Raw genomic sequence first — 12,921 nt, 5'->3', positions numbered from 1 at the left:
CAGAAGAAGAATCGATCAGTCTTGGTTTCATTTCAAATCATTATCATTTTGGGACATCTTGCTGTATGTACTGGTACTAGAAGTAGCCAAATGTAGCTAAAGGCTGGAGATTATTTGGATTCAGAATATGAGAGCACAAAAGCTTTTAGGATAATTGCATCAGATGCTATTTCTTTTAGACAGTTGAATGCAAAGTTTTTGGATCTGTGGGATTTGTATAAAGTAAAATGAAATTCAGCAGATGCAGAAACCACTTTTTGAGTGAAATAGTACAAGTGCTCAACCAGCTAGTCAACAACTAGCCAACCCTCGCTGTACATACCAACTGGGGAATGAGATGCTGGAGACCAGCTCTGCAGTTCTCGGCCCCACAGTATCAAAAGGATATAAAGCTACTGGAGTGTCCAGAAGAAGGTATGAAGTTAGTGAAGGGTTTGGAGAGGAAGTCATATGAGGAACGAATAAAGTCACTTGGTTTGTTCAGCCTGATGAAGACTGAGGGGAGACCTCATCATGGTCTACGGCTGCCTCACAAGGGGAGGAGGAGGGACAGGCACTGATCTCTTCTCTCTGGTGACCAATTACAGAACCTGAGGGAATGGCAGGAGGTTGTGCCAAGTGATATTTAGGTTGGATGGTAGGAAAAGGTTCTTTACTGAGAGTTTGGTGAAGCACTGAAACAAGTTCCCCAGGGAGGTAGTCACGGCACCAAACCTGACAGTGTTCAAGAAGCAATTGGACAACACTCTCAGACACATGGTGTGAATTTTAGGGTTGTCCTACGCATGGACATCTTTCTCTTACTGTAATGAGTTAGACACGTTATTCAGAATAATCAATAACAAATTGTCTTCCTAAATCCTATCAAAATATTGTGGCGGTTGTAGTTACTGTACTGGATAGAAAATCAGTGGAAAAACTAAACTCACCACAAGACTGGAGGAAAAACAGTCTATTTTCTCTTGATGATAGATATGTGCTAAGACCTAACTCTAACATTTCCTATGTCTGAACATTCATCAACTTTGCATATCTTGGAGGCACAGGTGTCTGATTATAAGTGCTAGCCACTCTAATTCAAGACACGTGGTTCAGGTAAGAAAAATCAATGCCATCATAAAGAAAAAAGATTTCAAGTAATGAAGCTAATTTACCAGCCAATTTTCCCAGTTTAATTTCTAACATGAAAATATGTTTTAGAAAGCATTTCCCCATTTACATTTATTTACAAATTTCTTCATTTAAATATTTCTAAAATATGGTTAGACAACTGATTTTTTCCTAATTGAGAAGTTTAACGTATTTTTATATTCCTATCAAGGTTTTCTCCAAACTAAAGACCTAATTTTTACCTATGTGTTTTCCATTTAGTTAATGGATAGTCATGATTTATCTATGAGACCTTAAATGACTCAATAAATGCAACCGGAATTTAGACAGATTATATATCAACTTCAAGACTGAGTTTATTCATAATCGGGATTGTAAGAAAATAAAGTTCTCATTAGATTATTACTAATTACCTGAAATCCAAAGTTATCGTCCATTGCTATATAACACAGTAAAGTGCATTCCTTTCAATATAAGGATTTTAAGCCACAAATTCTTTGAATAAACATAATGTTTTACTATGAACATGACTCAATTATTTTGTAAAAGACTATTGTCTCTTTCTTAATTTAAAAGCATATCTAATGGGGATATGGTTTATAGCCTCCTCTTAAAATAAAAACAGATGAAACTAAAATCACTTAAAAATTATCCTTGAAGAACAGATGGCTTCCATGTGAATATGAAGTATCTTGCAATTTGTGTACTATAAATTGAAAATTGATTTTAAGACTTCCCTGTGGTTTTAGGCTTACAATGTAAAATCAAGGGGGGAAACTACTGTTGTTTTCACAAAGGCATTATGAAGTTACTCTTTATATTTGATTAGTTCTGTAACACCAAACACTATTAGCCTTGTTTTGTTGCATATAACAGTTCTCAGCGAATTTTAATCCATTCTGCCTCTGTGTCCACGTGTATACAGACAAAATATATAGTATTGGAATTCAGAAACATATATAGGACTGCAATCACAAAGGAGAGTAACATTCAGGACACGTCTGACATCAGAGGATACCAAATGGCAATTTTTTAAAATAGAGCTGATGATAATCATTGGGCCAAGTTCAAGATTATATATGTCAGATGAGTAAGAGTTCAGTCTGAATTCAAAAGGGACAACATGTGTGGTTTAGGTCTGGGAATCAGCGGTTTTGTTTGGAAATGGGGCTCTCACATTAAGCGTCAGCTGAGGTCAGAGCTGACAAGAGCATGAACACCTGAAAGACAAATATTCAGGATTAAGAGTGAATGTAGAAGGGAACAGTAGATGAAGGCTGCTGGCACTAAAACCCTCACCAAGATGGGCCCCAGGATACAACTATAGGGACATGTTTTGGGCAGAGGAAGGGTGAGAGAAACTCCAAGGGCAAAGTTACAAATCTATAAGCATGAAGTTTAATAGCTCGCTGGGATTACCACGTGAGGTTATGGTTTAACCATGAAAAGCCATAAAGACAGCTAAAGCTGAGTATGGTGAAAGGGAGTACAGGAGCCATCAAACTGCATAAAATACCCTCACTCCAGAGACCAAAGAGGGTTGCTCAGCAAAGCCATGTTTATGGACAAAGTTGAGGTTACTGTGACACTGATAGGTGGGATAGAGCAGGTACCAGGATATGGTTTAACAGTGACATTATTTCAGGCCAGATGCCTAAGTTGATATTTGTAGTTCAAATTTGATTTGCTGCTGTGTCAAAACCAATGGTAAATTTAGAAGAGACGGGAGCTGATGCTCTAGGAATAGAGCCTAGGAACAGTACTAGATAGACAACCTGGGTATTTCCACTGCTGTAGACAGAGGGGCCTGGGTCCAGAGGGACAGGGTGTGCCTGGGCTGGACAGGCTGTGTTACCTCAGTGGTCACCTGGGCATTAATCTATTCTTTAACCAGACATTAAACTAAGATTAGGATTGAGTACAGAGTAGAACAGCAAAACCAGTTTAATTTTTCACACGGTGCTTCAGCATTTCCCTGATCCAAGAGGGGCAAGTCAGAGTAGAAAGGCCTGTACCTGTCCCATGTGGAACAGCTCACTCATTCTTTGCAACCTGTGTTTCTTATTCAAATATTTGCAAAAGGTGCTGCCACACTTTATTTTAAAACAAACTACTTCCAGTGGCAAATCACTAATTCAGCTCGATAGGATTCTGCATGAACATAATTACAGGCAAGAGCTTCAAATGCTTCCTTCAGGTCTACTGTGACAATATTAGCTCAAATGTCAAACACAAAGATGAACAAAATAATTAGAAATTTCTAAAGATTCAATCTATTAAAGCTGCTACTTCTATTGTAGCAGCTGCTCAGCTTTCTCCAGAATATCACTGGTTATACCATTCTCCAACTACCCACTGTTTCCTGTGTAAAAAATTATAGGAAGCAAAACACATGCAAATTTGTAACAGCACCTTGATATCTAGGTCTTGGCATCTGCCACTAAATAAGTCTATAAAACTAAGATTCCTCATCTTTTTCCCCTTCTCCAAAAACACAGATGTGCATGTGCTTGCAGCTTTGATTCTCTCTGGTTTGCATTTAATTCTCCCACTAAGCGCTTCTCAACAACACCTATCCAATATTTGCAAGCAAGGGAACAGAATAAGACATTTTTGTAATTCCACATTTATAATTGCTCACACCAACATAACCCCACTGATGGGACATACAAATTACTCCTCTGTAAGAAAATCACACCCTTCATTCTTTATACCTTAATAAATTATAAAAGTACCAAAACAATAAATACTAATGATGGAAAGTGATTAATAAAATTTTTGAACTGTTTAAATGGAGGCCATCAAATCCCAGCATATGTTTTTCTTCATCTTATTTATTGCCAGGCTGAGTTTCATCCCTTATGATGTTTGTATAGACAGAAAGAAATAGTAGAAATCTCTTTTTTGTATCTAGCCAACATCTGGCAAGCATTGGAAAATAAAATTTTTCCAGCTATAGCTGACAAACTTGCAACATATTGTTAAGAGAACTTCAGTATTAGAAGTGTTTCCAATTGCAGTATATACATATACATATACATATACACATACGCATACGCATACACATACATATACATATACATATACGTACACGTGTACATGTACATGTACATATACGTAAGCAACCAATGGGGCAGTAACAGATATGTAATTGAGAACATGAACCAATGTCTTTGCTGAGACAAGTCAATGCACTTCTAAGTTGTCCTGCTCCAAAATGGGATGTTTCTCCACACAAGTGTGAACAATTCGTTTGTTTGACACTTTACATGTAGACACAATCTCCAGGGGCTCTTAGAGGAATTCAGTTAAAAGAGGAGATGTTTAACAGCTTAGAGCACTTGAGAAATCTGGTTTCATTTTGCTAATAACCATCTCCGCATACTCTCTTTAAATGTAATTTTTACGCAGTTTTAACTTTTCTTGGATCTCAAATGGTTGACACAAAGTTAGAAAAACGGTGCTAAATTTCCTCATAGGTAACCCGTTCCTACCTTTCGTTCGTCTGGTGTCCACTGTGGGAGATTCAATTGCATGGTATGGAACACCAGGAGATCACAGCTGATGGACAAGGCACAAAAGCAGCATCAGCCTTCAGGGTAAGGTCCAAAGTAGTTATACATGATTTGTACTTTGGCTTATGTTTGGAGATGACAGCGAACATCAGTTGAGAAAAATCTATGGAATGACTCACAAGGAGATTTGATTCCACAAATAATTTGTGTCCATTACCTTGAGAATGCACAAGTTGTTCAGAAGTGTTCGGTTTACTGTTAGCTTTTCTTTTCCTCTACCTTCCCACCCTTCCTCAAATGTTTGTTTTTTTTTTTCCTTCCAAACCTATTGCATTTGATTACTGCTAGCCAATTAATGTTACTGTTCATTTCACAGTATTATCCTCACATCCTCATTTAAATGTTATTGCCGCTCCTCACTATTATATGTTTGCCTTCTCACTATTATATGTTTGCCAGTTTCTACAGCCACAACCAGATCTGCACATGATACATTTTAAAACAGTAAGACCTTTTGCCAGCCACTATCATAGATACCATTTCAGCTTCCCACTGCCAAATCAGTCACTCAAACAGGAGCTACTTTTCTACACTTACAGGTTGTTCCTTGCAGTTAATAGAGTCAAAATTCTCTTTCTTCATTCAATAATGCATAAAGGCTATACTCATTTGCAAGGAAATCACAAACCTTTAGGGTAAATTAAACATTGGTGCAGTTGGAAGCTATAATTATCTTTTTAGGTCTCAGAAGGGTTTTCCTTCTCTTTTCCTTATCTGTGTTGTGGACCTAACCCTTGGGGGTAACATATCTAGCAGCCAGCATGCAGACAGTTTGTCAGCTCCTCAGGCAATCTGTCAGTTAAGTTTCAGTCATCTGATTTCCAGTCCTTTCCTAACTCTGTTCCTACTCTATAGCTGCCCAAAAGCCAAAACACTGTGGCAACAACACAGAATCTTGAAATCCACTTTGTCATCTCATGCTTAGAAAAGTAGAATTTAACATTTTCTTTCAAGCAGTTGTTTCTACAGTAGTCTGTATGGGATTTAAGAAAATGTATCCAGGATTCTATGGCAAATAATCAGATATTAAACAGTATTGGTTTTAACTTATTTATTTTAATTTTAAAACATTATTCCGTCTTGAACTAACTTGTTGATATTTTTACATCAAGACAGATATTTGGCACAGGAGTAGGATGATAGTAGGAATTTCACAAAGCATAAAGAGAAATTTGAAATATTTTTTCAGACACCGGTGTAACTGAAATTCTCTCTGAATTACGCTGTCTGAAGTTCACACAGGCTTTTAATGCTAAACTGATATTTTTAAGTCAGTTTCCTTGTTTATGCTTTGGGATTTCTGTGTTAATCAACTTATAAATTGCTAAAAGTAAAAAATTATCTGAGTAAGCAGATTTAAACAAAAAAAAAATCAATTACAGGTTGAACATCCATATAAACAGATAAAGCTGATATTTAGAATTATTAGTTCAGGGTAAAAAGCTACAAAGTAAAAAATAAGTTTCTGTAAAGTAAGCTTTAAGCACGGTAACAAAGAAACAGGTTAAAAACTTAACTCTGGAATTTCAAAAGTGGTTTTCATAGGAACAATTTACAAAGCATCTTGAAATAAAATGACAAAACAATTAGTCAGTGAATATTTGATTATTGCTAGTTAATAAATCTGTGTCTGACATGTTTTCAATTTCTCTATGTGGACATCAACATACTTCTGTGGAGGAAATTAAATTACTACTGGTTTTTTGTATCAATCTGTACTTCATAAAAATTGAGCCTAAATAAAGTGTTCTTATGGAATTTACAGAACAATAGAAATTACTAAAATTACTCATGAAAAGATTAAATGTCTGAAAAACGAGGAAAATATATCCTCCTTCCTAATATTTGCCATTTCATTTCTGAAGTGGATGACATTTTCTTGCAATAAATGTCAGTGTAAATTTTGAATAATTGTTTCTCCTAATTATTTGGACTTTTTAAATGAGCCTTTTTTATTTGCAGACTTTTTTTCCACTCAAAAGTACAAGCAAGAAGTCGCTAGCTGAAATGTATTACAAAACAAATGCTGTAGTCTCTTGATTTAGAACTAACTGAATCTGGAAATAGAAATGTGTGTAATCTTTCCAATAAACAGACTTGAATTTCATATATCTAAAAAGTTTCAAATGAATTGTTTATAAGAACAAGTTATTTGCAGAAAATACATTGGGAAGAAAACTGAATAATATTATTAGAACAATATCTTTGCAAATACAATTTCCAAACAGAAAATGAGGCAAAACATTCAGTATGAATAATTCATTATATTATTGGAAATTTCAGTTTTAAAATTAACTTATACATCAACACCATTTTATATTTTTGAGAGACCAGGTAGAGTATAATCTTTATTCTTGTGAAAGTTTGCAAGTGAACTAGTAAGAATTTGTATGTAAGTTTGTGGCAGTTGCAATTCCCCCCACTGAGAACTGCTGTGGCATTTGCACATACCCCTCTGAGAACTAGAGCCTTCAATGGGGCAGTTAATGGCTCTTTTGTGGGACCTGGAGTCAGTTGACAGGGTCGTTAGCAGCAGAGGGTCCCAGAGAAGCTGAGAAGCTTCTGGAATGCCCACAGTCAGATCTGATCAGACTGTAAAATGGGGTTCCCGCCAAAGATCCGTTTTGTGTGGTCTTCTCAGAGCAGCAGGTCTGCTGAGCTGGAGCCCTCCCCTTAGACTGGAACACCATCTAAGAAAACTTCCCGGGACTGGGAGTGCCTCACCTCCTTGTTTGGGTGAGTGATAATTTACTGGATATATCCTTGAATAAGTCCTTGCCTAACCAGGTGAATGTGAGTCCTTGCCTAACCCAGGCAAGTGTAAGTCCTTGCCTAATTCTGGTGGGTGTGAGTCCTTGCTGGACCCAGGTGAGTCCTTGCCTAACCCAGGTGGGTGTGAGTCCTTGCTGGACCCAGGTGAGTCCTTGCCTAACCAGGCAAATGTGAGTCCTTGCTGGACCCAGGTGAGTCCTTGCCTAATTCAGGCAAGGGATTATTTCTTGAGGCGACCCTGGGGTCAGAGGGCTCTGGTTTGTTTCTTATGAGTGTGTGCATGTACACTGTGGATCCTCATTATTCTGATTTTGCTGCACCCCAATAATCTCCTCAACTGATATCCAAACCTGTATTTTATGTTATCAGAGTGCTATCTAATTGTATAAACCCTGTTTCTAGTTGGTTTACTGGCTGCACTTTTCTGACCAGAATAAAGTCTGTTTTGGAACTTGTTATCCACCTAAAACTGGCCTTGAGGTGCCTCCGTGACAACATTCAAAGACCCCACCAAAACGCAAGCCTCAGAAAGTGTAAGATCAGCATCAACCATGTTCTGTGATACACATTTCACAGATATCTTCTTGTCTAAATGTCAGCAATGTACACACTTATTAGATAAACTGTCAACACCAAAGAGGGTTTGCTATGGCTGAATGTCATCTGCAAGTTTTTAGGAGTCTAATCACACCATCTGACAAATGTTAATGGTTTAGCAAGGCAGCAGATCCATTCAAGGAAGAAATATTTCCTATGAACAGAGGAAGCATAAATGAGACCCCACAGTAATAACTGTTAATATGACTTGCTTATGCAACAGCAATTTCAATCAGTCTTCATAAATCCATGTCTAATGCAGACATTTATATTTTCTTTATTTTGCACGTCTACCTGTATGAAGACTGCTCAATTATTCATATTCACATGCACTGAAAAAATAGAGCTGGGAAGGAAAAAAAAAAAAAAAAAAAAAAAAAAACAAACCACACACACTCTGGTAGCTCCTGAGCTGGAGAAATTAGATCAGTTGATTTGCTTTTCAACATTATTTCACAACTTCAGGCAAACAGAAATAAATGACAATTGCTGTCCACTGAAGAGTGAAGCAGGCAAAAAGCACTACTTTTCACAGCTCGTATTAAATTCAGTATAAATCCCTCATTGTTTTTCTGAACATGCCCCAGTATTTTTGTAACATACTGGTTTTACTTCTTCACAGAGCTTGTTTACAAATGACAGGCTCCTTCTTAACAACCTAAATGATAAACTCAAACCTGAATGGATTATTATGGGTGCTTTCATTGTGAGATGGATGAATTACCTCAGGGCAAGAAGAAAGGATGAAGGAGAAGGGGATTAGAATCATAGAAAAGTTTGGATTGGAAGGGACCTTGAAGATCATTCAGTTCCAACCCCCCTGCCATCGACCAAGACACTTTCCACTAGATCAGGTTTCTCAAAGCCCTGTCCAGCCTGGCCTGGAACACTTCCAGAGATGGGGCATCCTCGACTTCTCTGGACAGCCTGTTTCAGTGCCTTATCTTCTTCACAGTGAAGAATTTCTTCTAATATCTAAATCTACCCTCTTTCAGTTTAAAACTGTTATCCCTTGTCCTATCACTACACTCCCTGATAAATGATCCCTCCCCATCTTTGCTGTAGTCTCTCTTTAATGTATGACGAACAAATGCTGCATCATCTCATTATAACAATAAAAGAAAACTATAACAAATTGATATACACTTTAAACAATACAGATTTCATCATCAGAAAACACCAAGCTCATAAAACACTATTTAATATGGCAAAAATACCTTTTTATCAGGAAGAGAGAGTCAGAGTAACCTTAGTCATACAGTTTTATCCTTTAACTCTTTGTAATTAACCTATAAGGTTACAGGTCACATTCACAACTAGTTTAACTGGAAGAGGAAAAAAAAGATGTTACTCATTTTCTGTGGGCTGATAATTTGAGAAATAATTATTTTAAACAGACCTTTGTTATAACAGTAATTCAGTTTAAAAGAACCCATCCACTTAGTTGCTAAGGCTTTAGAGAGACATTTATGTGCTTAAAATTTCATAAATTTTGCTATTAAAATTTCTTCCTGCAACTAATCTTTTCTCTTTTTCCTATCTTTGTCACTGATGCTGCTTTTTTCTTTGCTTCATTGCAATTTTATAGCTTAATTCAACCTCTCTAGATTTTTGTTATTGACCACCTACCTCTTATAGTTTCTACCTTCACTTCTTGGTTTGCTGGGGATTTTTTTCCTTCTTTCCAAACATCACTGGAGATAGACAATTAATAAATCTGAATTTAGACTCTTTTATTTAAGTTTCTTTTAAATAACTTTTAATTTCTATTAGCTGGGCAGAGATCAGTAAAACTTCCCATAGGAATTTTTCACTGCACATTGTAATCGTTATACCTGTGGGCAAGATTACTAAAGTGTTGCAGAAGTGTTCTCTCAGACACTGTTTTTTACATAAGACTTCATTAGTTTCTTAAATCATTTTACTAAATAGTCAAATTTGGAGGCTGAAGAAAAGACTTATTTAATAGCATAAATGTCAGTATGATCTTAGAGAAGGGAATTGCTCCAAAAAATGAAAGACTGAGAATAAAATCGAAACATTTTGGTAAATAAATGTATAGGATCTATTCCTGATAACATTTTTTTTTCAAAGAAGAAGATAATATTATAAAATGCAAGTTTCTTTGCATGCAGATAACCACATACTGTGATCAGGGCTACTTTCAGACCTTTTTAACTATTTCAAGATACTTTTTAGTGTTTCCAAATATATCAAATTTGGCAAAAATAAATTCCCAAATTGTATTTCTAGTCTCAGCATGTTCCTTATCTTTTCCTATATTTTTTCCATTAATGTATTATATTTACCTTGAGATAGTTTAGGTTGTGTATTATTCTTTTCTAAAAGCCATTTTAGAATCTCACTGCTCTCATAGTTAGAAAACTTCTAATCCTGAGCTGTATAACCTTGCCATATTACTCTAATGTACTGATAAATCTAGTCATATTCCCCATCACTTTCATTTTCTTAGGCTCAGATCAAGATAGGGATTCAGAACTCTATTATCTTATGAAACAAAATAGTAACAATGGAAACATTATGCAATGTGAGCACTGTCTACTGCAGAAGTCTCTAGGAATGATAGCTGTTAGACTTCTCCACCAAATACTCACCTTGATGATATTTTGGATATATTCTAGCAATTTCTGAAAGAAAAAAATAATGGTAAAAACTCAGCTTGAAAAATGCTCTCAGATCAAGATATCTCAAACTGACTGAATACATTTTAAATAACAGGACAGAGTTATACATAAGGTTTAATTATTTCTGTAAATACATGTAAAAGAATATCTTTTGATAAATTCAGTAAATCACCTCTTGAGATGGTCTATACTGAAAAGTTTAATCCTGACCTGGAGAGTTAGAGAGATTTGAAGATAAAGCAGTACATAATTATATTAAATACTTAATCCTGTCTCCTAAGTAAAGGAAAGGGACTGATGTGCAAAGATGGGTTGCCTAAATGAATCACCTCTTTGGAAAAAACAATAAGAATAAATAGAGGCTGTTGAAGACAGTATCTGTCAGCAAGGAGACTACATTTGGACAAAAGGCCACTCTAGTTATGCCTTTCCTAGAACAATTTTGTTATTTTCCTCATGTAGGGGAGGAAAAAAAAAAAAAAAGAAAAAAGGAAAAAAGTGGAACCACTCCACACTGACACGTGGTCTAAATACAAGCTCAACAATTAACGTCAGTTTTCATTAAGAAGGTAAGATATGACAGTAATTATTCCCCTAGTAGGAAATACAATAACAAAAATGTCCACAGCTGAGGTGGAAGTAATTTATATTCTGCTCTTCAGAGAATGAGGCAGGAGAGAGGGAAAGAGGAACAAACAACCACTATTCCAAAACTATGGTTGCTGAAAAAACAGTCTGTCATATTACAAGACAAATAGCTATGGATCTGGAGCAGGTATCGAAGAACTGTAAAACAGTAAACATGGCATTTATTCACACAAAAAGAAAAAACAGGTGTGCACAGATCTCAGATTGAAGTCAGGTCTATGCACATAATAGTTTTTGAAGGAGACAATAATGAAGGACATTGGAGAAAAATGGAAAATTGTATCAAATACAACACTATTTTTATCAAAGGTCAGAATTTATGATGTCAGACTAACTTAATATCTCTTTTTGATAAGATAATTCATTTCTTAATCAAGAGAAATGCAGTAAATGTTATCTAGCTAGATGTAAGTAAATCATTTCATGCAGTGCCTCAGGACAATTTATCCTATAAGGTGAGAAATGCTGGAATTAATGCAAAACCAGTGAGATGGTGCATTGGGTGTCCTTGGCAAGGTGCTGGCAGCCAGGGGGCAGTTTCAGCCCCTTCCAACTGCTACACCTGGTTCCAACAGACCCACTGTGGAGGACCCTGTGCTGCAGCAGTCAGACATGCATGGAGCGAAGCTGCAGCCCATTGGGAGCCCACGCTAGAGCAGGTTTTCTGGTAGCAAGTGTGGACTGTGGAGGATACTCACTGGCACAGGGGAAACATGTGAGGAGGAAGGTGCAGCAGAGAGAGACTTTTAAGGATTTCAATCCCCTTTCACCTGCACCACTCAGCGGGGGAGATAGAGGAGTGGAGAATGAAAAAATGAAGTTGAGCCTGAGAAGAAGGAGGACAGGTGTGGGGAAGGTGTTTTAGTTTTTGTCTTTTTTTTTTTTCTCACCATCCTTTTCAATTTTTAATCGGCAATAAATTAAATTCATTTCTTCAAGTCACGTCTGTTTTGCCTGTGACGGTAATTCGTGGGAGAACTCCCTGTCTTTATCTCAACCCACAAGCTTTTACATCTTATTTTTTCCCTTTTCCTGACGAGGAAGTGGAGTGAGAGACTGACTGGTAGGAGTCTGGCACCCAGCCAAGGTCAGCTCACCACAGATAGTTAGTAAACTGGCTAAGTTCAATGAGGAATATTGAAAGCACACTTATTACAGTAGTTGAGTTATGGGGGGATCAACCTATCCCTCCACCATTTTCACTAGTTACTTCCTTGCTGTGTGCACCTATGACATTTATAGATGACAAAGTCAAAAGATACAGCCTTGGTTGAAGAGCTTGCTCGAATTTGATAGTTCTGCAGTCTACAGTAACAGAACAGGAATGACATGTATACACACAGTTTAAAAATTGCATTCTTAGGCACCAATGACAAGACATGCATCTTTTGATTCTGTCATCATATTTCCAGCCTTTTCTTGCTCCTCTCTCTATGTGCCTCTTCTCCATGATTAATGTTCTCCCCCCCTTATTCTACTGAGCAGAAAGATTCATATGAAGAGAAAGTATTTTGAAAGACCAAGTTTTCATCTTTGAACAAAAAGTCTGGGTTTCTATCTGAGTTGTCCTAATA

This window comes from Patagioenas fasciata, chromosome Z (assembly GCF_037038585.1).
Source record: "Patagioenas fasciata isolate bPatFas1 chromosome Z, bPatFas1.hap1, whole genome shotgun sequence".
Lineage (NCBI taxonomy): Eukaryota > Metazoa > Chordata > Aves > Columbiformes > Columbidae > Patagioenas > Patagioenas fasciata.
The sequence above is the reverse complement of the archived record's forward strand: the minus strand, read 5'-3'. Positions refer to the sequence as shown.